Below are 27,423 nucleotides of genomic sequence, written 5' to 3' on the forward strand. Positions count from 1 at the left end.
GTTATTCCGGTTATCTTTTGGCTTCCTACCTTAGCATTCCAATCCCCCATGATGATAAGGACATCATTTTTTGGTGTTAATTCTATAAGGTGCTGTAGGGCTTCATAGAACCGGTCAATTTCATCCTCTTCAGCACCAGTGGTTGGGGCATAGATTTGGATTATTGTGATATTGAATGGTTTGCCTTGGATTCGAATTGAGATCATTCTGTTATTTTGGGGATTGTATCCCAGTATTGCTTTTCCTATTCTTTTATTGACTATGAAGGCTACTCCATTTCTTCTGAGGGATTCTTGCCCACAGTAGTATACCTGATGGTCATCTGAGTTAAATTCACCCATTCCTGTCCATTTTAGTTCGCTGATTCCTAAGATGTCGATGTTCAGTCTTGTCATCTATTTTTTGACTACGTCTAGCTTGCCTTGATTCATGGATCTTACATTCCAGGTTCCTATGGAGAAAAAATCTTTACAGCATCGGACTTTCCTTTCACCACCAGATATATCCACAGCTGAGCGTCCTTTCGGCTTTGGCCCAGTCGCTTCATTCTTTCTGGCGCTACTAGTACTAGCCCTCTGCTCTTCCCCAGTAGCATATTGGACACCTTCCGACCTGAGGGGCTCATCTTCCAGCGTCATATCTTTTTGCCTTTTAGTACTGTCCATGGGGTTTTCATGGCAAAGATACTGGAGTGGTTTGCCATTTCCTTCTCCAGTGGATCACATTTTGTCAGAACTCTTTGCTATAACCTGTCCGTCTTGGGTGGCCCTGCACAGTATAGCTTATAGCTTCATTGAGTTACGCAAGCCCCTTCGCCACGACAAGACAGTAATCCATAAAGGGGAATACAAGGTTATAATAAACAAAATAAATAAAATCTACTTAACTTAAAAAAATTATACAATAAACAGATTCATACTTAACCCTTAACTCCCTCTAAACTTTAACATCATAATAATACAAACAAATATATCATGTATTATAAAATTCTATAAATAATAATTATTATTTCAAAAAAAAATTAAACATAAAATAAATGGAACTTTAAAGTTCCATATTTATTCTGAATATAGTCTATTCATCTTCTCCATACAATAATATATTTTTTCCTGTGTATATCCCTTTAAATAAGCAGAAATCTTTGCCAGCATCACTTTCTGGACAGGAAGGACTATGACCACTATGGAAAAGTACCCCCAGGGGTGTATCTGTGACTTCTACTAACACGCTTTTTTCCCAGCAAACCCTTTGCACATGGAGTCCTAGAAGTTCAGCAACCCCAGAGGAGACGTTGCTCCTCACTATAATTATTATCATCCCAATCTTCTTCTGCTACTTCTCCAGTGACTGCCTTTGATAAAAATATGATACCAAAGCAACATGGGAGGGATCTTGCATCCAAAACAAATGAATGCCTTGGGTCATGCTCTCTATGGCACAGATATTGAGACAGACAAGAGTTCTGCTCTTTAATATACTGTGCTGTCTCTCCTCTCCACATGAAACTTGGTTTGTCTCTTGAGTTGGGAAAGCCACTAGATATTCCATCTTGTGAGAGCACTTTGAATTCTTCTATTTCTTCTGTTCCTGTTTAGAAACAAGAAGGAATTATGGACCTCTTCCTTCTGTTTCTGATGCTGCTGATGTCACAGCCAGTTTCTGGGAAGTTTAGAATGAAGTGCCCACTGAGTTTGCAGCACCAAGATGAGAAAAAGGCATGGAGCTATTACAGTCCAGGACACCATCTCATTAGCATAGTCATCTCTGCAGCAATAACATCACATAAAACTTTACCTTTCAATATGGTTCCTTCTACTCAGTTTGCCTCGTAAGTCATTCACTGTGATGGAGTTTCATTCCCTCTATTTACAGTTCTAACACTCTTATTATTATTATTATTATTATTTTACTTCCTCCTATATTGTGGGATCTGACTAAATCTATGAATCATTTTGATTTCCATGACTTCCCTATTTTGTCTTATTTGGTGGAAGAGACTCCAATATAAATAGAAATAGAAAGATAGAAAGAGTACAGAGACGAGCAACGAAGATGATCGGGGGACTAGAGGCTAAAACATATAAGGAATGGCTGCTGGAATTGGGTATGTCTAGTTTAATGAAGAGAAGGACAAGGGGTGACATGATAGCAGTGTTCCAATATCTCAGGGGTTGCCACAAAAAAGAGGAAGTCAAGCTACTCTCCAAAGCCCCTGAAGGCAGGACAAGAAGCAATGGATGGAAACAAATCAAGGAGAGAAGCAACCTGGAACTAAGGAGAAATTTCCTGACAGTGAGAACAATTAATCAGTGGAACAGCCTGCCTCCAGAAGCTGTGAATGCTCCAGATCTGGAAGTTTTTAAGAAGAGACTGGACAACCATTTGTCTGAAATGGTATAGGCTTTCCTGTGTGAGCAGGGGGTTGGACTAGAAAACCTCCAAGGTCCCTTCCAACTATTATTATTCTATTCTATTCTATTCTATTCTATTCTATTCTATTCTATTCTATTCTATTCTATTCTATTCTATTTAGAGATATACAAGAGATAGAGACAGAGACAGAGAAAGAGACAGAGATGAAGATGGAGATGGAGACAGAGATAGAGAGATAGAGACAGAAATGTGTGTGGGGGAGAGTATTAACCCTGGTGGAGGATAATACCCATAAAAATTAAATGTTAATCTGTGACTAGCATTTGCCTCTGCTTTTGAGTCACTATTGGCTTAAGATTCAGTAGAGAGTAGATTTCTGGAGAGAAAGAGAAATAAATAAACAAAAATACTTCGTTCTTGCTTTTGATAATTTTGCTGATTATAAAATAATCATTTTCTTTACAGTAAGTTATCTATTGATTTGCATAGAATCCTTCGCTACGTTTTAGCCATTCAAGTGGTCAACAAGAATCCCCAGCTCTTGCACAATCTCACTCTTGGCTACAACATCCAGGATAACTATTTTAATACAATTGGCACTTCAGATGCCTTATTGGACATGCTCTCTACTGGAGAAGCCAATGTCCCCAACTACAGCTGTGGAAGGAAGGACAATCTTTTGGCTCTTCTTGATGGAGCTAAAAGGGAGATCTCCATCCAAATGTCAACATTAGTAAACACCTATAAAGTCCCACAGGTTTGTGTTTTGTTAACCCATTTGGTAATGTGAGGGGAGCAGTGGTGAGTGAGCAATGGATCCAACCAAATCTTTTCTATGGAATTCAAGAATGCTCTTTGCTATAGCCATTATAGGTGTCATGGCTAGGAATTAGAATCTACAGTGAAGAGTAGGCAAGGATCAGCACATCAATATTGTCTTATGACATCATTCTTATAGTTTTGGGTTTCTGATGCACACTTGTGAAGGTTGAGGTGAGGCTCTGTGTACAATCAAGGGATCCTCTGTAAAAAGGAAGGAGCAGCAGTGATGGGAATCTCATATTTTTATATGCTCCTAGACAAATTAATGATATGTTTAGTGGTGAACAAATCTAAAATTTGGGAAAATTGGATTTGTCTAATAGATTTGGATTTGACTAGTCTATAGAAAAGAAGGATTAGATGGGACAGTTTCTGTTGGAATATTCATGAGCAGGAAGAGTCATGTGGTAACTCAGTCAGCCAATGTGAAGAAAGCGCTACTGCGTCTGTGCAAAAGGATTTTGAATTAGGAGCTGGACTTCCAGTCTCAGGTTTGTCTCTGTATCTGAAGTCTTCATTGAGCTATGTTGCTGTAAGGAAGAATGTATGGCATTGTAAATATTTTGATATGAATATAAAGAAGTTATGTTGAATCAGCTAAATGCAGTCAACTGTGAGAGCTTCTGATTTATTTTTTCACCAACAGAGAAATTAAAATTCTTTTAACAGTTTCCATCTGTTACTTCTTGATTTGCCCTCAGGTGCTTGGGAGAATAGTAATAGTAGTAAAGTTGGAAGGGACCTTGGAGGTCATCTAGTCCAACCCCCTGCTCAGGCAGGAAACCCTACACCCCTACACCCCTCTTACCTGTGACAGACCCTGTGACAACCCCTCAAATATTAGAAGATACCTATCATGTCACAACTAGTCCTTCTCAGACTTACTGAGTTCCTGCAACTGTTCACTGTATGTTTTAGCCTCCGGCCCCCTACTTGGTGCAGTATTCTATGTGTGGCTTTACCAAAGTGGGGCTTGCAGTTCTCATGATTTTAATGCTATCTTTCTGCTGATGAAGCCTAGGATTGCATGGGCTTTTTGGTAGCTGCAGCACACTGCTAGCCCTAAATTTAAATGGTTGTCCACTAGAACAACTAGATACCTCTTACACTTCCTGCTATTGAGTCAAGGACCACAGATTATATACCAGTGCATCTGAGCTTTGTTTGCCTAAATCTAAAACCTTACTTTTCTCACCATTGATTTGAGGTTTTTTTTAGGTATAACCCAGTTTTCGTATCTGTCAATATCTCAGGGGCTGCCACAAAGAAGAGGGAGTCAAGCTATTCTCCAAAGTGCCTGAAGGCAGGACAAGAAGCAACGGATGGAAACTAATCAAGGAGAGAAGCAAGCTAGAACTAAGGAGAAACTTTCTGACAGTTAGAACAATTAACCAGTGGAACAACCTTCCTCCAGAAGCGATGAATGTGCCAACACTGGAAATTTTTAAGAAGAGACGGGATAGCCATTTTTCCAAAATGGTATAGGGTTTCCTGCCTGAGCAGGTGGTTGGACTGCTTCAAGGTCCTTTCCAACTTTACTATTATTATTATTATTATTATTATTATTATTATTATTATTATTATTAATAATAATAATAATATTAAGTTGATTATATTAAAAGCTAATATTTTGAACTTGGTCTGACCCCAAATATAACACAACATTCTTTATTGGTTTTTCAGATCAGTAAGGAACATGCTTCAGAGGCTCTGAGTGATAAAATTCAATATCCTTTTTTCTACTGGATGCTCCCCAAAGAAGGGATCCAGTACCCAAGAATTGTCCAACTGCTCCTCCATTTCAGATGGACCTTAATTGGTCTCTTTGCTCCAGACAGAGAGAAGGGAGAGAATTTCATGAGAACTTTGACACCTCTGCTTGTCAGGAATGGAATTTGTGTTGTTATATCACAAAGATTTTCAGCAACAACACCTACAGCAGCCCTCAGGGATGCCATCTCTAAGTGGAGACAAGTCAATGTCTTTGTTCACTACATGGATTCTGATAACCTTTTGGACAGAATTCTTCCTTTCCATTTAATACTTGGAAATTTGCCAGGACCCATTAAAGGGAAAGTTTGGATCACCACCACTTTAGGAAACTATTTAATTAAAAAGCACAATCTTCACAAATATGTCCACAGTATTTGGTCCTTTATTTATCAGAGAAAAGAAAGACCAAAAGATTATGCTTTTCAACCCAATCTCTTTGTGTTATCCCAGTTTGCAGAGCGGACTTTTCACTGTTCTTTCTCAAAGCACCTCTTTTCTGTCAAAGGCCGGAAAAGATGCACCCAGAAAGCCCCTCTGGAGACCCAAAAGAAAAAGAGCAGCATCCAACTCACAGCTTATGAATATTATTATAGTTATATTAAGACTCTGGCCCATACTTTGAATGCTGCATATTCTTCCAGGTCAAGGAGGGGAAGGAAGAAGGCCAAAGAGAAATTCAGGACTCCAATGCTGCAGCCCTGGCAGGTATGATATCCTGACAAGGATCAATCAAACTTAGAATTAAAATAGGATAGAACTGGATGGGACCTTGGATGTCTTCTAGTCCAACCTCCTGCTCAAACAGGAGACCCTATATCAGTGGTTCTCAACCTTTTTAATGCCGCGACTCTCAACCAGTTGTAAGTCGAGGACTACTCAACCGGTTGTAAGTCGAGGACTACTCAACTGGTGCAGCACCATTTGCAGAATGGGACTTTTGGCGGGCTCAGCAGGGCAGAGACAGCCTAGACAATTCCTATTGGCTTTGGAAAGCCAATAGAATTAGACTCTATTCAAGAGAGTCTGTTCTATTGGCTTTCAAAAGCCAATAGAATAAAAGGGAGTAGCACAGCTAAGGAAAAGGGGGAAAAAAATGACGGACTGCGTTGTTTGGCAACCCCTGTGAAATGGTCGTTCGACCCCAAATGGGGTCCCGGCCCACAGGTTGAGAACCACTGTTTTAGACTCAAGGCCTTTAATCATCTTAATTTCTCTTCTCTGCACTATTTCCAAAGTCTCAACATCTTTTTTTGTAATGTGGTGACCAAAACTGGATCCACTATTCCAGGCGTGGTCTTACTAAGGCTTTATAAAGTGGTACTAATACTTCATGTGATTTTGATTCTATGCCTCTGTTTATACACGCAAAGATTGTATTAGCTTTTTCTGGCTGCTACCACACACTACTAGCACATATTTAAGTCATCATCCACTAGGACTCCAAGGTCCCTCTCACAGTTACGGTTTTTGAGGCAGGTTTTGCCTAATCTGTACTTGTATCTTTGTTTTTTCCTGCCTAAGTGTAAAACCTTGCTTTTCTCCACATTAAATTTCATGGTGTTGGATAGGGCCCATTGTTCAAGTCTGTCGAGATCTGTTTGGATCCTGAACTTTGTCTTCTGGGGTGTTGGCTATTCCTGCTAGTTTAACTAAGGAGAAGGAGAGAAACCATCACAAAATTCTTGTCATACAAAAGGCCATAAAGTTTGCCAAACTAATTGTTCTGGTGTAATGTTGCAAAGAATGGGTACCAGGATATATCATTTTAATCTATATAAAAGCAATACATACTTTTAAAAATAAATGATGGTATGTATGGAATTTCCACCAAGAGGTTGTTTTGGAAATGTTGCTCCCAGTCACTTTCTATTGATGTCAGACTAGTAAAAGTCTCCCCATTACTATTGTGATATGCTTCCTGTACACCTTAGCTAACTGATTAGCAAAAAGTCCATCTATTTCCTCTGTTTGGTTTGTTGGTCTGCAGTATAAGTCTTTTGCAATGTCTTTGAAATGATAAAAGGGGTTGAGGTTACAGGAAACTTTGGGCAGGAAGACCATGCAATGTTGGAATTCAACAACTGTAGAAATTGTCTTCAGACAATGCTGGCTCCCTCAGCCAAGAAAAGGAGATGAGCACTGTGCCGTAGAGTCAGACATGTCTGATAGGGAATCCTTTACCTTTTTGGCAAACACAAGCAATAGAGCAAAGTCAATGTAGTGTCTTGGACTTCAAGAGAACTGATTGCCTTCAGAATTGTCTTCAATAGCTTGCCTTCAGAAGTTGCAGGTGCTTCATCACTGGATGTTTTTAAGAAGAGACTGGACAGTCACTTGTCTGAAATGGTACAGGGTCTCCTGCTTGAGGTCCCTTCCAGCTCTATTCTGATTTAAATAATTTAAATACACTTAGAGAATGCATGGGAAGGATCCCATGGATGAAAATCCTCAAGGGGAAAACAACTTAAGAAGCTTGGAAAACTTTGAAAAGTGAAATTATAAAATTCAAATCTAGCACAATACCATTGAAGAAGAAAAATAAGAGATTTCAGAAGAAACCAGCATGACTGCATACAGAATTCTCTGATAAACTGACAGATAAAAAGGATAAGTGGAAAGAGGTACACATAACTAAAGCATCATATCAGAAAGTAGCCCAAATCTGCAAAGTCCTAGTCAGGAAAGCTAAGGCTCAGAAAGAACTAAGATTTGCAACAAATGTAAAAAAATAATTTTAAAAGATCAACAACTTCTTTCAACATGCAAACAAAAGGGAAAAAGTCAAGGAGACAATTGATCCATTAATGGGAAAAATAGTAAGAAAGTGATGAACAGCAGAGAGAAATTCTGCTTAACTCATTCTTTGCATACTGTATGTTGCTATACAAAAGAAAAAAAAACTGTCTAAACTATCCAAAACAGTACTATAAAAGAACGATTAGGGACACATCATAAATAGGCAAGAATGTTGTAAGAAAACACCTATTGAGTTCAAATCACCAGGACCAGATGGATTACACCCCAAGGTTCTCAAGGAACTGGCAGATGTGATCACAGAACCATTGAACTATATCTTTCAAAGATCCTGGAGCACTGGGGAACTACTAGAGGACTGGAAAATAGTTCCCGTCTTCAAAAAAGGGAAAAAATGGATCCAGGAAACTATAGATCAATCAGTCTGATATCAATACCTGAGAAGATTCTGGAAAAGATAATGAAATGAATCTGCGAAGACTTAGAGGCAAGCAAAGCTATAACCGGAAGCCAACATGGGTTTGTCAAAAAATAGATCATGCCAGAAAAGTCTTATTGCATTCTTTTGTCAAAATGTCTAAATTACTAGATTAGAGAAATGCTGTGGATATAGTTTACTTGGCTTTCATTAAGGCATTTGATAAAGTAGACCACAATCTATACTTGATAAGATAGAAAAATGTGGGTTAGACAGCATCATCACCAGATGGATTGGTACCTGGTTGATTAACTGCACTCAACATGCAATCCTTAATGGAATTTCATATACAAAGAGGGAATTATGCAGTGGGCTACCCTACGACTTTATTTTAGGCCCAGTACTCTTCAATATCTTCACTAATGATTTAGTCAAGGAAATAGAAGGGGAAATCATTTATTTGCAGATGACACCAAGCTGGCAGGAATAGCCAACACTCCAGAAGATATGTTTAAGAAGGATCATGACAGACTTGAACACTGGGCCCTATCTAACAAAATGAAATTCAGTGCTGAGAAATATTAGGTTTTACACTTAGGCAAGGAAAACCAAATACACAGGAACAGAATAGGTGGTACCTGCCTCAATAGTAGTAACTGTGAGAGGGATCCTAATGGATAATCACTTAAATATGAGCCAGCAATATGTTGGAGCTGCTAAAAAAAGGCAGTGCATTTCTAGGATGCATTAACAGATGGATAGAATCAAGATCATGTGAGGTGGCTTTGGTAAGACCACACTTGGAATATTGCATCCAGTTTTGGTCACCATAATATAAAAAAATATGGAGACTCAAAAGAGTGCAGAGAAGAGCAACAAAAATGATTAGCGTGCTGTGGCTAAAGCATGAAGAATGATTGCAGAAATTGGAAATGTCTACTATAATGGAAATGAAGGACTAGGGGTGACATGGCAGCAGTGTTCCAATATCTCAGGGGCTGTTACATAGAAGAAACCTATTCTCCAAAGCACCTGAAGTCAGGAAAAGAAGCAATGGATGGAAACTAATTAAGGAGAGAGCCAACCTAGAACTAAGGATAAATTTCCTGACAATGAAAACAATTCATCATTGGAACAGCTTGCCTTCAGAAGTTGCTCCATCACTGGATGTTTTGAAAGAAGGGGAGGGACAACCATTTTTCTAAAAAGGTACTGGGTCTTGTAGGTGTGAACTTAAATGGACTCCAGAAGATGGTAGAGGACAGGAAGACCTGGAGGAACATTGTCCATGGGGTCGCGATGGGTTGGACACGACTTCGCAATTAAGAACAACAACAACTGGGTCTTTTGCTTGAGCAGGGAGTTGGACTAGAAGACCTTTAAGGTTCCTTTCAAACCTGTTATTCTGTTGTTCTGATCTTCTTCTGCCATAGACCAAGATGATTCTTCTTCCTATTGCTGTCCTCAAAGCTTAAATCAACTTCTTTAATCTCTTCCTTGGGTTGATTGCCCTTCTCTTAACCTGATTAGATTGCAATGTTGTACAATGTTCTATCCATGTGTGGTGCTTGCAGGAGGGTCTGGTACTTCAGGTGAAGTCCCCGATATATAGAACACTCACTTCTTGAAATTCTTATCAACACATTGCCTTCTTTCCATGAGCATCACACTGTTGACTCACATTCGATTTGCAAACCACTACTATCTTGAGATAATTTTCACAAGTATTTTTATCAAGTTTGCCATCCCTCATCCTTCTTTTCATGCATCAGCTGTATTGCATGATGTTTATGCGATCATTAAAATGCTACTATTATTTATTATGATCATTTATCAATGTTCTTGACAATTCCGTACTTGTCCATGCTGTTTTCAAGAAATTTATCAATTCTTTTATTGTTTCTTTGTTCAATTTATTGGTGATCTGCTCTGGCATGCTCCCTATGATTGACAAATTTTGTCTGTTATTTTTATGTCAATATATATATATTTAATGCACGATTGACAAATTTTGCTGAACTTTTTTTTTTTTTTACTTTTGAAAATAGTGGTAATTTCTCCCCGGTTTAGTGATATTTGCAAATAAGAGAACAATAGAATAATGATTTGAATATGAAAATACAACATGGGATAAGAAACTATGAGAGTGAATGTTCATTCTCTGAACTCGTGGGTTGGTTTCTGAATATTTCGTTACCAGGCTAGGTAACTTCTTCAGCAGAGTTTAGGGGAGACATGTCAAACTCGCGGCGTTACGTTACATCGCGCAACGGGGTGAGTGCGGCTTCCGGATGACGCGTCCGGCCCACGGGCCAGCAGTTTGACACCCCTGGTTTAGGGGATGTCAGTGTTCTTCTGTTTATAAGGGCATCAGGTGTGGGTGTGTCAAGTGAGGGTCTTGTGATGGCCCAGATGTGAGACATCAGTGAGTTTTGTGATGGATTTTGTGATGGGGACGTTGACACACCCACACCTGAAGCCCTTATAAACAAAACACTGACACCGACATCCCCTAAACTCCACTGAAGATGTTATCTAGCCTGGTAATGAAACATTCAGAAACCACTCCACAAGCTTGGAGAACAAAAAGATGTTGAGACTCTAGAAAGAGTACAGAGAAGAGCAACAAAGATGATTAGGGGACTGGAGGCTAAAACATATAAGGAACGGTTGCTAGAATTGGGTATGTCTAGTTTAACGAAGAGAAGGACAAGGGGGGACATGATAGCAGTATTCCAATATCTCAAGGACTGCCATAAAGAAGAGGGAATCAAGCTATTTTCCAAAGTACCTGAAGGCAGGACAAGAAGCAACGGGTGGAAACTAATCAAGGAGAGAAGCAACCTAGAACTAAGGAGAAACTTCCTGACAGTGAGAACAATTAATCAGTGGAACAGCCTGCCTCCAGAAGCAGTAAATGCTCTAACACTGGAAGTTTTTAAGAAGAGACTGGACAGCCATTTGTCCGAAATGGTGTAGGGTTTCCTGCCTGAGCAGGGGGTTGGACTAGATGACCTCCAAGGTCCCTTCCAACTTTACTACTATTACTATTACTATTACTATTACTACCTTCACCAACATTCTACATGAGCTACAGATATTTGCCACTATTGCATAAGAAAGTATATTTTCTGCTTTTAAAACTCATGAATATTTGCATTCTAGTTTCATCCCTTTGTGAGGAACAATGAGTTTTGCAATATTTCCCTATGGAAACTGTACTTGGACCAAAATGGAGATGTAGCAGCAGATATGGGCATCACGACCTGGTTGGTTTTCCCCAAGAGGAATCCCAGCCAAGAGACTCTAGGGAGTTTTGAAAGAGAGAGACTTTTTATCAACCAAGACACTCTGTCAATGCTAAAGTTGCTGAATAAGGTAGGTGAAGCATTGACGTGTTTCCTCTGTTTTCCAAACCCCGTCTCAAGCTGGTTAAAATTAGCTACCAAGATGGGTGACTGAGAATTGAATGTGGGAATATAACAGTTATAGTTATATTAAGCTGCTTGGAAGGCTATTGACCAAGGTCCAACATAGGATGCTGGGTGACAGTTCTTTAGGACACAGATCAAGGCTTTTTTTGTATCCCATCTGCAATCTGGTATTACTGTAAAACGGATGAGAGAGCCATCAAAAGTTCTGAAGAGGTTCTCAACCTGTGGGTCGTGACCCCATTTGGGGTCAAACGACCATTTCACGGGGGTTGCCAAACAACGCAGTCCACCGTTTTTCCCCCTTTTCCTTAGCTGTGCTACTCCCTTTTATTCTATTGGCTTTTGAAAGCCAATAGAATAGACTCTCTTGAATAGAGTCTAATTCTATTGGCTTTCAAAAGCCAATAGGAATTGTCCAGGCTGTCTCTGCCCTGCTGAGCCCGCCAAAAGTCCCATTCTACAAACGGTGCTGCACCAGTTGAGTAGTCCTCGACTTATGACCGGTTGGGGGGGGTCGCGGCATTAAAAAGGTTGAGAACCACTGACCTAAAGTCATTGTTGCCCACAATTAGGAAAAAAAAAAGCAATTTGTTTGAGCACTGCCCAAGTTCATGTTTGGACTGAGCACAATAAGACTGAATTAAGAATGGATGTCCCAAAGATGCTTTTTTCAAGAGGCACCTGGACTTTCTTTTTTCTCTTTGAAGACATTTCACTTCTCCTCCAAGAAGCTTCTTCAGCTCTGGTGGGGAATGGAAGGATTTATACTCCTCGCAGACAGCTGGTCATTTGCATTCTTTTAGCAAGTCATTGAGGCCATTTGGTGGTTGATCTGTGTCCTGAGGGTCACCTGAGCAGTGCAAACGGGTGTGGAGCTGCCTTGGAACTGTTGAAAGGAATGTGTTGTAGACTGAAGATAGATGATGTCATATCCCTCCCCCTCTGTTGAAAAAAAGTCCAGTTGTCTTGTGAAAAAAGCACCTCTGGGACAACCATGACCTGAGAATCTCTGTAGACATTAGGACTGGATAGATGTCCTGTTGTTCCAATTGGAACTTAGTTTTGGAACTAGGGTTCACTTTGTCCTGGTTACAGATTGTGTCACCTCAAAGGACAAGTCCATATTCTCACATGGTTTTAAGTAGCCAGGATCTGGCCCAAGCTTTCCATGCCTCTCTTTCATCCCAGTGGGATAGTGCAATAGGCTACCTGGTCTTAGGAAGGAGGCCAAAGACATCAGAATGTTGATTTGATAGTAACCTGACTCCAAAAACTGAAGCTTTTTAACATGATTTTGACATTAAAAAGTCCTTCCTGATACATATCAGGAAATACTTTTCTTTAGGTCAAAATCACATCACATGAACTGGGACAATTTGAAAAGGACTACATCTTAGATTTGACCTTTGGCTTGTAGGAAACCTTTGGCTTCTTTTGAAGATCCCATAGATATAATTGTTTATCTTGATTTTTATCTACCTTAAGTCTCTCTGAGGAAAAAGGAAGTTCAAAATTTGTGTAATAATGAATGTGGCTCTAGTTTTTACATGCTAGTTTGTGTCACCTAATTGTAGTTCTTCAACAGAAACTACTTTTTCTTGAATACTTAGCTAGGCCTTAGACATCTCACTTTCCCATACAGGGCTCATATTCATGTACCCTCATACTCATGCTACATACTCATGTAGCAAATAGCAAAAGCACTTAGACTTAAATAATAACAATAACAACAATAACTTGGCAGTTTGGAAAGGTACATTTCTAGCAGTTAATTCATTTAAATGTGCCAACCTTACTGAGGATATCAATAATAATAACAACAACAATAAATATAATAGAGTTGGAAGGTACCCTAGAAGTCATCTAGTCCAACCCCCTGCTCAGGCAGGAAACACTATACCATTTCAGACAAATGGCTGTCCAGTCTCTTCTTAAAAACTTCCAGTGTTGGAGCATTCACCGCTTCTGGAGGCAGGCTGTTCCACTGATTAATCGTTCTAACTGTCAGGAAGTTTCTCCTTAGTTCTAGGTTGCTTCTCTCCTTGCTTAGTTTCCACCTGTTGCTTCTTGTCCTGCCTTCAGGCTCTTTGGAGAATAGCGTGACCCCCTCTTCTTCGTGGCAGCCCCTGAGATATTGGAAGACTGCTATCATGTCCCCCCTCTTCGTTAAACTAGACATACCCAATTCCAGCAGCCGTTCCTTATATGTTTTAGCCTCCAGTCCCCTAATCATCTTTGTCACAGTGCTTTACAATGTCTCTGAGTGGTTTACAGAGTCAGCCTATTGCCCCTAACAATCTGGGTCTTCATTTTACCAATCGGAAGGATGGAAGGCTGAGTCAATCTTGAGCCGGAGGGAATCGAACTGCCAAACTGCTGGCAGTCAGCAGAAGTAGCCTGCAGTACTATATTCTAACCGTTGCCCCACCACGGCTCTTGACACCTGATTTACCCATTTACCCTCCTCAAATTCAAATTGAAATTCAGAATAATAGAGCTGGAAGGGACCTTGGAGGTCTTCTAATCCAACTCCCTGCTCAAGCAGGATACCCAGTAGCTACCCAGTCTCTTCTTAAAAACCTCCAGTGAGAAAGCACCCACAACTTGTGAAGACAACTTCTGTTCCACTGATTAATTGTTCTCACTGTCAGGAAGTTTCTCCTTAATTCCAGGTTGCTTCTCTCCTTGATTAGTTTCCATTCGTTGTTTCTTGTCTTGCCCTCTGGTGTTTTGGGCAATAAGTTGACCCCCTCTTCTTCTTTCTGGCAGTGTCTCAAATACTCCTTTCTTATAATCATCATTTCATCTCCATTTCATCTCACTACTTTACAGTCCTATAAACTAGGCCAGTGGTTCTCAACCTTTTTAATGCCGCGACCCCCCCAACCGGTCGTAAGTCGAGGACTACCCAACCAGTCGTAAGTCAAGGACTACCCAACCGGTTGTAAGTCAAGGACTTTCCCTGCCTGGGAGCGCCACGCATGCATGGTGCCGCCCCCTGCCCCGGCCGAGGCGTAGCTGGCAAGCGGCAGAGACGGAGCAGGCCGACCACCGGCTGCCACCAGCTGGCCCAGCCCAAGAGAGGTAAGGCACCTGCCGGGCCCCAAGTGTGCCAGCAACCCTCCCTGTGCCCGCCGGCATCCCACCCCTGGCCCTCTTTTACTTACATTTTTAGTAGTTGCTCAGCAGGGAGGGGTGGAAACTTCCAGACAGCTCACCTTCGCTGCAGACAACTTGCAGCACCGTTTGCAGAATGGGACTTTTGGCGGGCTCAGTAGGGCAGAGACAGCCTGGACAATTCCTATTGGCTTTGGAAAGCCAATAGAATTAGACTCTATTCACGACCCACAGGTTGAGAACCGCTGAACTAGGCAGTTAGTTTTGCGGTTATTCGATAGCATGACAGTCATAGAAATTATGGAAGAAATATAATAATAAACAAAGAACATCTCTTTAAGATTAACCTCTTTAATTTGTAAGGAGGTTTTCCTTTTATCTTTATTGGGAGACTTTTTCAGATTACTTTTGAAGGGGAATAACTTATCAATGTTTTACGCAGTCGAAAAGAAACCTTTCCAATTCCTATTGATCAGATGTTTCTTTCTTCATCAAAGTTTCACCCTATTGTAATAAGGTTAAGATAATAAACGTTAATAGATCATTGAGAATAAAATTTATTCCAAACTTTAGTGTGACTAGATCACCTTACTTTAAAATCGTGGATATCTGAAGAATGGAGGAATTTATGTTAATACTGCCATGAATAGGAACCCACTAGTTGTCATTTAATGCTTAATTCTTTTCTCAGTTCCATCCCTGCAGACTTTATTAAGAAGACAAGTCCTTTATTGCAATCTGATATGCCAGAAGCTAAAGGCAAGAACCGAATGAAGAATCTGCCTTAGTTATATCTCCTACAACAGTGGTTCTCAACCTGTGGGTCGCGACCCCATTTGGGGTCGAACGACCATTTCACGGGGGTCGCCAAACAACGCAGTCCGCCATTTTTTCTCCCTTTTCCTTAGCTGTGCTACTCCCTTTTATTCTATTGGCTTTTGAAAGCCAATAGAATAGACTCTCTTGAATAGAGTCTAATTCTATTGGCTTTCAAAAGCCAATAGGAATTGTCCAGGCTGTCTCTGCCATGCTGAGCCCACCAAAAGTCCCATTCTGCAAACGGTGCTGCACCAGTTGAGTAGTCCTCGACTTACGACCGGTTGAGTAGTCCTCGACTTACGACCGGTTGGGGGTCGCAGCATTAAAAAGGTTGAGAACCACTGTCCTACAACAATTTGGAATTAAAGATGTCGTATTTGCTTAAGTGAAGCCCAGAAACTATTTAGCTAATGTTCTTGTGTATCTCTATTTCCCATGGATGTTGAGTCCTAATCAGTGCTTTTTTTGTTAAAAAAAAAAGGTGCTGGAACTCACACACATCATACAACCTGCCTTGCCTACCCTACAAGTTCCATCCAAAAAAGGTGTAGGAACTCCGTTCTGGGCATTCTATGAGAAAAAAAGCCCTGGTCCTAATACATTTTCTTTGGCCTTCCTTGTTTTTGTGTTTTCCTGCCTAGTCCCTGCCTCAGTCCAAATGTGTGGAAAATTGTCGTCCTGGATTTTTCAAGCAGATTTGGGAAGGGGAGCCAGTTTGCTGCTATGACTGCATTCCTTGTCCGGAGGGAACCATCTCCACTCAGGAAGGTGGGTGACACTGAAAGAAAAGTATATTGGATCCGTCCATTTATACCAACATGAAAATCATTCAATATTTAAGATGGTTACCACATTTATAATGGAAATAGATTGCTTTACCTTCTCACTTTCAGAAACTAAATACTTTCCAAAGACCTAAAGATGCCTTTTCAGGAGCAAGTGGACTTCCTGTGTGTGTGTGTGTGTGTGTGTGTGTGTGTGTGTGTGTGTGTGTTTGTGTGTGCTTGTTTTGAAGATTTTTGCTTCTCATCCAAGAAGCTGCATCAGACGGTGGGGAGTGGAAGGATCTAGTCAGAGCTGAAGAAGCTTCTTGGATGAGAAGCGAAACCTTTTCAAAGAAAAACAAGAAAAAGCACCTTTGGGTCAACCAGGACACAGATGACTGAGAATCTCCATAAACTTTCCAAAGACAGATAAAAACTCAATTTATCTTCTTTAATTCCATTAGGAATTCATGTTCTTTTTGTTTACATAAAATATTTCATTTATTTATCAATTTTATACAGCCACCCATCTCACAGAAAGTGATTCTTGGCAGCATACAATAAAATAAACAATTAAACACGTTACAGAATTTGATTAAAGTAATGAAACTTTTTTTTAAAAAAGCAAGATTGTGAGAGTGGAATATATCAAGGTGTTATACAAGATGCAACCGCTAAACAGACTTCTTTTTCCTTCAAAGACATTTTGCTTCTCATCCAAGAAGCTTCTTCAGTTCTGACTGGATGGTAGGGAATGGAAGGATTTATACTCTTTGCAGACGGTCATTTGCATTCTCATTGAGGTCAAGGCTTATCTATATTGTCAGGATCACCTGACTAGTGCAAATGGGTGTGGAGGCTTCTTGGAACTGTTGAAAAGGCTGTGTTGTAGACTGGAGATAGAGGGTGTCATATCCCTCCCACTCTGTTGAGAGAGGCCTGTTCAGTTTTGACATAGAGGACCTCTTTGACCCCTCTTTCAAACCAGCGGTCCTCTACAGAGACTGAACTGGTTCCTTTTGAAGATGACCTCTGAAGAGCTCTGGTTGAGGATGTGCAAACATCCTGGCCCCTCTGGATTTCTCAGTTGTTTCTGATACCATCAGCCAAGGTGTCCTTTCAGACCATCTTCAGGGATTGGAGTGGAAGAGTGTGGTTTCCAATGGTTCTCTTTTCTTCATTGATGGTTCCATATTATTTAGGGACATATGAAATGAAATTAAATGGTGAAAAAAGCAAGGTTCTACATTTAGGCAAAAAAAAAGCAAATTAACAGGTATAGTATAAGGGGTACCTTGCTTAATAGTAGTAACTGTGAGAGGGACCTCGGAGTCCTAGTGGACAATCACTTAAATATGAGCCAGCAGTGTGCTGCAGCTGCCAAAAAGGCCAACACAGTGCTAGGCTGCATTAACAGAGGGATAGAATCAAGATCACGTGAAGTGTTGATACCACTTTACAATGCCTTGGTAAGGCCACACGTGGAATACTGCATCCAGTTTTGGTCACCGCGATGTAAAAAAGACGTTGAGACTCTAGAAAGAGTACAGAGAAGAGCAACTAAGATGATTAGGGAGGCTAAAGCATATAAGGAATGGCTGCTGGAATTGGGTATGTCTAGTTTAATGAAGGACGAGGGGGGGACATGATAGCAGCATTCCAATATCTCAGGGGCTGCCCCAAAGAAGAGGGAGTCAAGCTATTTCCCAAGGCGCCTGAAGGCAGGACAAGAAGCAATGGATCAAAACTAAGCAAGGAGAGAAGCAACCTAGAACTAAGGAGGAACTTCCTGACAGTTGGAACAATTAACCAGTGGAACAACCTGCTTCCAGAAGCAGTGAATGTGCCAACACTGGAAGTTTTTAAGAAGAGACTATTTACTATTATTATTATTATTTATTTTTATTATTTTTATATTATTGTTGTTGTTGTTATTATTATTATTATTAGACAGAATACAGGACCTAGGTCCCTGCAATGCACCATCCCTTAGGTCTTGAGTCTCCCTCCTTTCTTCTTTATTTTTGACCTAAAACTGCTAGATGTGGTCATTTGGTAGCATGAGGTATGGTATCATCAGTACACCATCCATAACTGGCCAGGTGTTGCTTGTTGTGATGCTGCCCAAGCACATTGAGATAGTATGGATCTGGATGGGAGGAACCAACTTTGAGTCAACTCTGGCAAGATAGAGTGGCCATCTCTTTTTTGGCCCTGCAGGGTCTAGTGATAAGCCATCTCTCATTCTGAAAGGGTAGCATTCCCCTGTATGGAGGTGGTGTAAAATGTGGGGGCCCTCCTAGACTTACAGCTTCAACTTGATGTGTAGGGGGCAGCCTTGTCTGGAGGAGTCTTTAAACAGATTCTATTTGTGTACCATCTGTGCCTTTTCTTGGACTTAGGTGGCTTTACTCATAACTTAGTCACTTCCTGTTTGAATTACTGGAATGTGTTTTACATGGGGTTGCTCTTGAAGACAAATGCTCAAGAATGCAGTAACATGCATAGTTTCGGTTTTCCTCCATTAACTCTTATTGTACAAACTGCATGGGTTCCTATGTCTTTTCAAATACAATTCAGTTCATAGTTAAAGTCCTACATGACATACAACCACTAGGGCAGATATAACAGGCACCATTCAGATCATTCTGTACAATATCGCTACCTTGAGGTTCCCTACCTTTTCTGTTACAGCTCCTGCTCTATTGAGCATCCCGTTCTTTGAATTCCAACAAAAGGCTTATCTCTTTTTGGGGGGGGGGGGTATTCATTTTTTATTGTTTTATCATTGTATATATTGAGGTTTCTTTGCTGTGCTGCAGGCAAATTAAAGATTGGTTTAAGATGCAAAGTCAACAAATATTACATATATTTACCATTTGCTATGGCTTTCCTGTCTCTCAGTATCAGCTCTCATCCAAAGAAAGTTTAACTGAAACATGAAAAGAGATATAAAAAAAATATTTTTTTCTCAGATACCGAAAAATGCATCAAGTGCCCAGGTGATCAATTTCCAACCAAGAACCGAATCCAGTGTATCCCCAAAAGAATAACCTTCCTGTCCTATGATGAACATGTCAGCATCATCCTCATCTCCTTTGCTCTATTCTTGTTCCTAACCACAGGTTTTGTTCTTATCATATTCCTTGAATACCAAGGAACTCCCATTGTCAAAACCAACAACCGGGACCTCTCCTACATCCTCCTGGTCTCCCTCCTGCTTTGTTTTTTGTCCCCCTTTCTCTTCATTGGACAACCAAGGAAAGCCACCTGTCTTCTCCAACAGCCGTTGTTCAGCATTGTCTTCTCAATAGCTGTGTCTTCTATGTTGGCCAAAAACAATAACAGTAGTGCTGGCGTTCCTAGCCGCAAAACCAGGGAATAAAGTGAGAAGATGGTTGGGGAAGAGCTTGGCCAACTCCATCATCCTTTCTTGTTCTGGTGTCCAGGTTCTCATCTGTGCCATGTGGCTGGGAGTGTTTCCCCCATTTCCTGACTCTGATCTGCATTCCCAGCCTGGAGAGATCATCCTTCAGTGCAACGAAGGCTCTGCCACCATGTTTTATGTTGTCCTTGGCTATATGTGTTTCCTAGCTTCCATTTGCTTCATTGTAGCTTTCCTGGCCAGGAATCTGCCTGGGGCCTTCAATGAAGCCAAGTTGATCACCTTCAGCATGCTGGTCTTCTGCAGTGTCTGGGTCTCCTTCCTCCCCACCTACCTGAGCACCAAAGGGAAGTACATGGTGGCTGTGCAGGTTTTCTCCATCTTGGCCTCCAGTGCTGGAATGCTGAGCTGCATCTACTTCCCCAAGTGCTACATTATTATCCTGAGGCCAGACCTAAACAATAAGGAACATCTAATAGTAAAAATAAGGAAATAAGATTAAAACTGTTTTTTACGTTCATGACATTTATTTTTTCAGTGCAGTTATTATTCGGCTTCTATGTTTCCTTTGCATCAGTTTGACAATTAAAACTATTTACTTTCTGTGAACATGACTTTTCTCTATGACCTATTCTTGAAAGTAGGTGAGGGTAGTAGAGCTGGGTGTTAAGAAAATGCAGATGACCCACAGTGGCAACCCTCTGGATGACTCTCCTCAGTTATTCCTGCATCTTTGCAGACCATAAACCTGGTGGAGAAGCCTGGCTCAGATCTTATTAATGTGCCCCTGCAAAATCATGAACTGTGAACTCTGTTGGAATTTATTGTTGGAATGTTTTTCTATGCAACAACTACAGTGATATTCAGTCAGTAGTATTTACATGTTTGGATCTATGGTATATATCAGTGGTGGCGAACCTATGGCATGCATGCCAGAGGTGGCACTCAGAGTCCTCTCTGTGGGCATGTGCATCGTTGCCCCAGACAGAGGGATGCAGGGCCAGGCTGCTTTCCTCCCACTCTCCATGCATGCAGTCTGGGAACAGCTGCGAGAACTGGGTGGGAAGAGGGAGACCTATAAAAGGAGCAGTTTTTGCAGGAGAGTGAGTGAGTGGCCTTTGGAAATGACCAGTGGTGGGTTTCAAATCATTTAAAAACCAGTTCTCTGCCTTGCCTTCCCTCCGTCTTGGTCGGGATGGGCTGCACAGGGGGTCGGCTGGGTTGGGGGTAGGAGCTCCTGGTTGCAGAATTGCTGGAGGTCTCAACTGGGGGGGAGGGCAGGAGGATATGGTTGGGGGCGCTGCAAGAGTCTCAGTCTGGATGGGTGCAGGAGGGTGGGGGATCATCAAGTCCTGTCTGGGGGAAGGTGAGAGGGTCTGGCTAAGGGGGTGGTAGGGCTGGGACACCTCTGTGGAGGAAAGCTACCCTCCCACCAGCCAAGCCTCTCATCCATACTCCAGTCATATAGGATTTCACATAAGGGGCACCAGACAGGGGGCTGGGGAGTGGCCGGCAGAGGGGGACTTATAGCTGCCACCATCTCTCTTCCATAGTGCAGCCACGTCAGCTTGGGTGGAGATGGCCCTGGGACAGCCGGAAGGGACCCTTGTCCAGGTCCTGTCCACTTGGCGGCTCTGATGGAGGTGGTGGCTGCTGCTGTTGTTCCTGCTGGTGGTGGCTGCTGCTGCTGTTCCTGCTGGTGGTGGCTGCTGCTGCTGTTGGTTGCTGCTGCTGTTCCTGCTGCTCTGAGCCCTTCGACTGGTCAATCATGCAGAGAAGAAGGAGGAGGGGCGGCTAGGTATCTGGAGCCACCTCAGCATCCCAATGAGGTAGCAGATCTCGCACACTGGCTACCCAGCCTCATGGGGCAGTGGCGCCTGGGCAACGCATGGGGCTGGGCAGGAGGTGGTGGTAGTGATCCCTGCATTGCCAGGCCCAGCCGGCAGCAGATCCGGAAGCAAACTGTTCTGCGTATCCTCGCACTGGTTGGGGCAGCGGCAGGGGAAGATGAGCTCTGGTGCATGCCCACCCCTTGCCACCACACATCGTCCCACACTCCCATCCCAGAGCACATAAGGATGATGTGGGGCAGCAGTGGCAAAATGTGGGCTCATGCCAGATCCCGCCTTACCCTGCTGTTGCTGCTGCCCCCACCAGCCTGAGGATGGGCAGCACAGCTTCGCTTCCGGATCTGCTGTCGGTCAAGCCTGGTGATACAGGGATCGCCACTTCCGCCACCTCCTGCCCAGCCCTGTGCATTGCCCAGGGGTTGCTGCCCCACGAGGCTGGGCAGCCAGTGCACCAGATCTGCTGCCTCGTTGGGCTGCTGAGGCGGGGCTGGCTGTGGCCAGCAAGCAGCCAAGGTGGCTCCAGACCCCCAGCTGCCCCTCCACCTCCTCCTGCTTCCCTGCATGGCTGGCCAGTCGGAGAAGCAGGACCAGGACCAGTAGCTGCATACGTCAGACCTGTTGAGTGGATGGGGCCCAGGCTGGGCAAGGCTTCTTTCCAGCCTTCCCAGGGCCATCTCTGCCCACACCGATGGAGCTCTGTGTCCAGTTCAACATGATGCAGGACAGCCAGCAGGCTGTGGCTGCTGATGAACACCATTGGCCCCATGCACTCGCTGGCCTCTGTGTGTGAGGGCCGATGGTGTCAGGCCGATGGTGTCACCTGCCTCGCCTTGCCTTGCCCCATGGCAATTGGCACCCTCACCCTGCCTTGACTCACCTCACCCTGCAGGATGAGCCTTCTGCCCACCGCCCTACCCACCAAAGACCCTATGTATCTCCCCCAGCCCTGCCCAGCCACCACAGGCATTCCTCCCCATGAGCAACATCAAGGTGGCCATGCCCACCCCGGCCACACCCATCCAGTCTGCCATGACCACTGCAGCCATGCCCACCCAGCACCCAGCGATAAATAAGTGGGTTTTGGATTGTAGTTTGGGCACTCAGTCTCTAAAAGGTTCGCCATCACTGCTATAGTTGCTTGGGAACTAGGAAGGGAGGGGTCATCTTTGGAGATGGAACAGACTTCCTCGCAGACTGTTCCAGCCTGACCCCAAGGTCGCTGCACCCCAAAGTTGACCCATTATCTATCCTGTGCTTTGGTGTTCTCCAAACAACCTCAAAGCACAGTATTGGCTGCTGGTGGATTGGTCGGGGGGGTTGAGTTTTGAAATGGATCCCGCCCAATTCTGTTATTCTAAAATTAGGCTGGGTTCTAGGATAATGATTGCTTCCATGAAGATAAAGCACAGGCAGCACTAGAGTTAAGTGTCACCAACCTAGAACTGCGTGACCATTCCTAGCAGCCTCTGGAGACCCCATTGAAGGACAGCAGAAGTCACTTTTCTGGCAATTGAAGTATCTTCATCCAGCATGACTTTCTAAATATGTCCTTACAGGAAGGGCTGTGACCACTACAGAACACTGCCCCAAGGGGTGTATCTGTGATTTTTCACTAATATGCTTTTCTCCAGCTACCCCTCCTTACATTGAAGAAGTTCGGGTCCCAGGAGGAGAAGTTCCTTCTCACTGTAATAATCACCACCCCTGCAGTGACTGCCTTTTTTGTAAACATCAGACTTAAAAGGATAAATACTATGGCTTATGCTCTTTGTGGCTCAAATTACAGAAAGACAAGAACTGTGCTCTTGAATTGTACTTTTTCTCTATTCCAGGTGAATCTTGGTTTGTCTCTGTTTGAATCAGGAAAGCCATTGATGTTCCATCCTGTGAGGATGCTTCCAATTCTTCTAATTCTTCTTTAGAAATGGGAAGGAGACTGATTCAACTCCATGAATTATGGATCTCCTGCTACTTCTGATGCTGCTGATGTCCCAGCCTGTCTCTGGGAAGTTGAGAATGAAGTGCCCACTGAATTTGGCCCACCAGGATGGAGAAAAGCCATGGAGCTATTATAAACAAGGAGATCTTCTCATTAGTATAGTCATCTCTTCATCAGCAATAGCACCTGCAACATTACCTTTCAACATGGCTCCTTCTAGTCAGATCCGATTGTAAGTGATTCACTGTGATGGCATTTCTTTATCTCCATTTGTAGTTCTAACACTTCTTTTTTTCTTATTTTACTTATTCCTATATTGCAGGACTTGACCAATTTCTTGAATCCTTTTGATTTCCACAGCCTCTCTCTTTTGTCTTATTTTCTGGGGAGAGGCTTAAATCAAAATATGGGGAAAATAAAGCCTTAAAGAAGTTCACATTACTTTCTTCTTCCTGTTCAATCCTCAATTCATGATATGAATACTTGAGTTTTGTTGAAAGTAGTGATTATTGTATTTTCCCCTTCCCAGGTCATTTCCATACTTTTATAACCACAGATTGATATTCTATTCCTGATTTTTATAGGAATAGAAGATGACTCCGTTTTAGAACAGCTTCTCTGGGTCACTCATCAGAAATCCTCTTCCTTTTATGATTGTTCTATTTTAATAACTGAATTATTCTGCAACCCATTTACTGGGCTGATGAAAGTTAGTACTTTTACAAATAATGGTGTATTTGTGATTTTTAATCCCTCCATCCTATCTTCTCCACACTCACAAATATTAAAGGGTGACAGGTGACTATCATTTGCCTCTGGTTTTCAGTCAATATTAGCTTAAGTTAGCTTGTGGAGAATAAGTCAATTAAATAGAGAAAAGGTATTTGGTTGTTGCTGTTAATGATGCTAATATTAACATGAGCATGGCTTTACACTAGTTTACCTTCTGGAAAACAAAGAATACTACGCATGATTTTCAATACTGAAGTTTTTAATAAAAATCACCAGCACCTGCACAATCTCACACTGGGCTACAATATCTATGACAACTATGTGAACACACTTGGCACTTCAGATGCCTTGCTGGACATGCTCTCTACTGGAGAAGCCAATGTTCCCAACTACAGCTGTGGAAGGAAGGACAACCTTTTGGCTCTTGTGGATGGAGCTGACAGTGACATATCAATCCAGATGTCAACATTAGCAGGCACCTACAAAGTCCCACAGGTTTGTGTTTGTGTTCCCCTATCTGGCAAAGTAAGTGGGGTGGCAGCATTTAATAATAATAATAATAATAATAATAATAATAATAATAATAATAATAATAATAATAAAGTTGGAAGGGACCTTGAAGGTCATCTAGTCCTACCCCCTGCTCAGGCAGGAAACCCTATACCATTTCGGACAAATGGTTGTCCAGTTTCTTCTTAAAAACTTCCAATGTTGGAGCATTCACCGCTTCTGGAGGGAGGTTGTTTTACTGGTTAATTGTTCTAACTGTCAGGAAGTTTCTCCTTAGTTCTAGGTTGCTTCTCTCTTTGGTTAGCTTCCACCCGTTGCTCCTTGTCCTGCCTTCAAGCGCTTTGGAGAATAGCTTGACTCCCTCTTCTTTGGGGCAGCCCCTGAGATATTGGAACACTGCTATCATGTCCCCCCTCATCCTCTTCATTAAACTAGACATACCCAATTCCAGCAGCCGTTCCTTATATGGTTTAGCCTCCAGTCCCTAATCATCTTTGTTGCTCTTCTCTGCATTCTTTATAGAGTCTCAACATCTTTTTTACATCGTGGTGACCAAAACTGGATGTAGTATTCCAAGTGTGGCCTTACCAAGGCATTGTAAAGTGATATTAACACTTCACGTGATCTTGATTCTATCCCTCTGTTAATGCAGCCTAGCACTGTGTTGGCCTTTTTGGCAGCTGCAGCACACTGCTGGCTCATATTTAGGTGGCTGTCCACTCTCACAGTTACTACTATTGAGCAAGGTACCCCCTATACTGTACCTGTGCATTTGGTTTTTCTTGCCTAAATGTAGAACCTTACTTTTTTCACCACTGAATTTCATTTTGTTAGATAGCACCCAGCGTTCAAGTCTGTCAAGTTTGACAATAGATCTAACCAAAGTAAGTGGGGTGGTAGCATTTGACGATAGATCCAACCATATCTTCCTTATAGAATTCAAGAGCTGCTTTTCACTATGGCAATTGGTTTCATGGCTAGGGATTGGTATAACAGTGGGGAGGGAGCAAGGATCAAAACAGAAATATCTGCTGCAGAATTGTGAAGGTGGGGAGAGGCTTTGTGTCAAATCAAAGGATCTTCTGTACAAAAGGAAGGTGCAGCATTGATGGAAAGCTCACATTTTGTACATGATCATGGTCAAAATAATGATATTCTCAGTTATGAACAAATCCCACATTTATAAACAGAGCTCCACTGGATTATGTTTCCTACTGTTGATGAAACATATATGTGTTATGAATCTGTAGGGAGCATTAACATTAATTAATCATTTTATATTTTAAATCCCTTCCAATATATTATTCAACATGTAAATTATGTTGCTCAAGATCAAATTCATAATAAAAGGCTTGAAAATCAATATTGCTCCAGAGAAGATTGTCCATCAGCTGAACAATTAAAGAAATACCTCACCTGGTGGGACTCTCTATTAGCAGGTTCATTGATTGTTCATTGACAAATATAAGTAATATCTGCCATACCCATTTCAGTTTAAGGTGACTATTGTAGTTCCCATATATTTAAAATGGACCCTAGCAATTCCAGGCCCCTTTGTCTAGCAGATATTGTGGCTTGAATAAATGCCAGCAATTCCAGGCCCATTTGTCTAGCAGATATTGTGGCTTGAATAAATGCCAGCTTCCCCTTGAATAGAGATGAGAGTGGGAGGTGAAAAGTGCATTCCTTGTAGAAGAATCAGCAGTCTTTAGGCAGATTTGATCCACTATTGACAATTGGATGGTCTTGAACCATATAACTGGAGAAATATCAGTCAGAAGAAATACTTGTTTGCTGCTTTCATAGCATTTGAGCAAGTTCACACCTTTCCTTACCTGGAGAATCTTGGCTCCCTCAATATCAAAGGAGCTCATTTAGATCAAAGGTACAAGCGAATGCACTGTTAAAAGGATTTTTAAAAATTCATAGCTATGCAGCCTGAAATATTAAAGTACAAAAGGCCAACGTTACCACTTTGCACTTATATTGACCTGAACTCTGGGATTTATTAAGAGAACAAATCCAATCACATCTGAGAAGTATCTTCAGGGTGAATAAAAGAACTTCAGCTGCTGCCCTCAGAGCAGAATTGAGAATTTATACAATTTATAAAATTATGTCATGTAATTATTTTTTATAGAAATTAATGGCATGGAAACATTGGGATTTGGTTGGACCCCAAATATAACACAGAATTCTTCATTGTTATTTCAGATCAGTGAGAGAGTTGCTTCAGGGATTCTGAGTGATAAAAGTAAATTCCCTTTTTTCTATCCGATGCTCCCCAAAGAAGGGTTCCAGATCCCAGCAATTGTCCAACTGCTTCTCCATTTTGGATGGGCCTTGATTGGTCTCTTTGCTCCAGACACAGAGGACGGAGAGCATTTCATGAGAACTTTAACTCCAATACTTGTCAAGAATAGGATTTGTGTTGTTATATCACAACAGTTCTCAAGAACTGGACATACAGCGCCCCTCAGGGATGCCCTCTCTAAGTGGAAACAAGTCAATGTCTTTGTTCACTTCATAGAATTTGCTTCCCATTTTACCAGAATTCTTCCTTTCCATTCAGCACTTGAAGGTTTGCCAGGACCCATTGAAGGGAAAGTCTGGATCATGACAATGGTGGGCGTATATTTCATAGGAAAGGACAGGCTTCTCAAGTACGTCCATAGTATTTGGAGCTTTCCTCTTCAGTGGAAAAAAAGCTGGCGAAAAGATGATGCGTATAAA

This window comes from Crotalus tigris, unplaced genomic scaffold (genome assembly GCF_016545835.1).
Source record: "Crotalus tigris isolate CLP2741 ecotype Arizona unplaced genomic scaffold, ASM1654583v1 scf7180000018127.1262416, whole genome shotgun sequence".
NCBI classification, from domain to species: domain Eukaryota; kingdom Metazoa; phylum Chordata; class Lepidosauria; order Squamata; family Viperidae; genus Crotalus; species Crotalus tigris.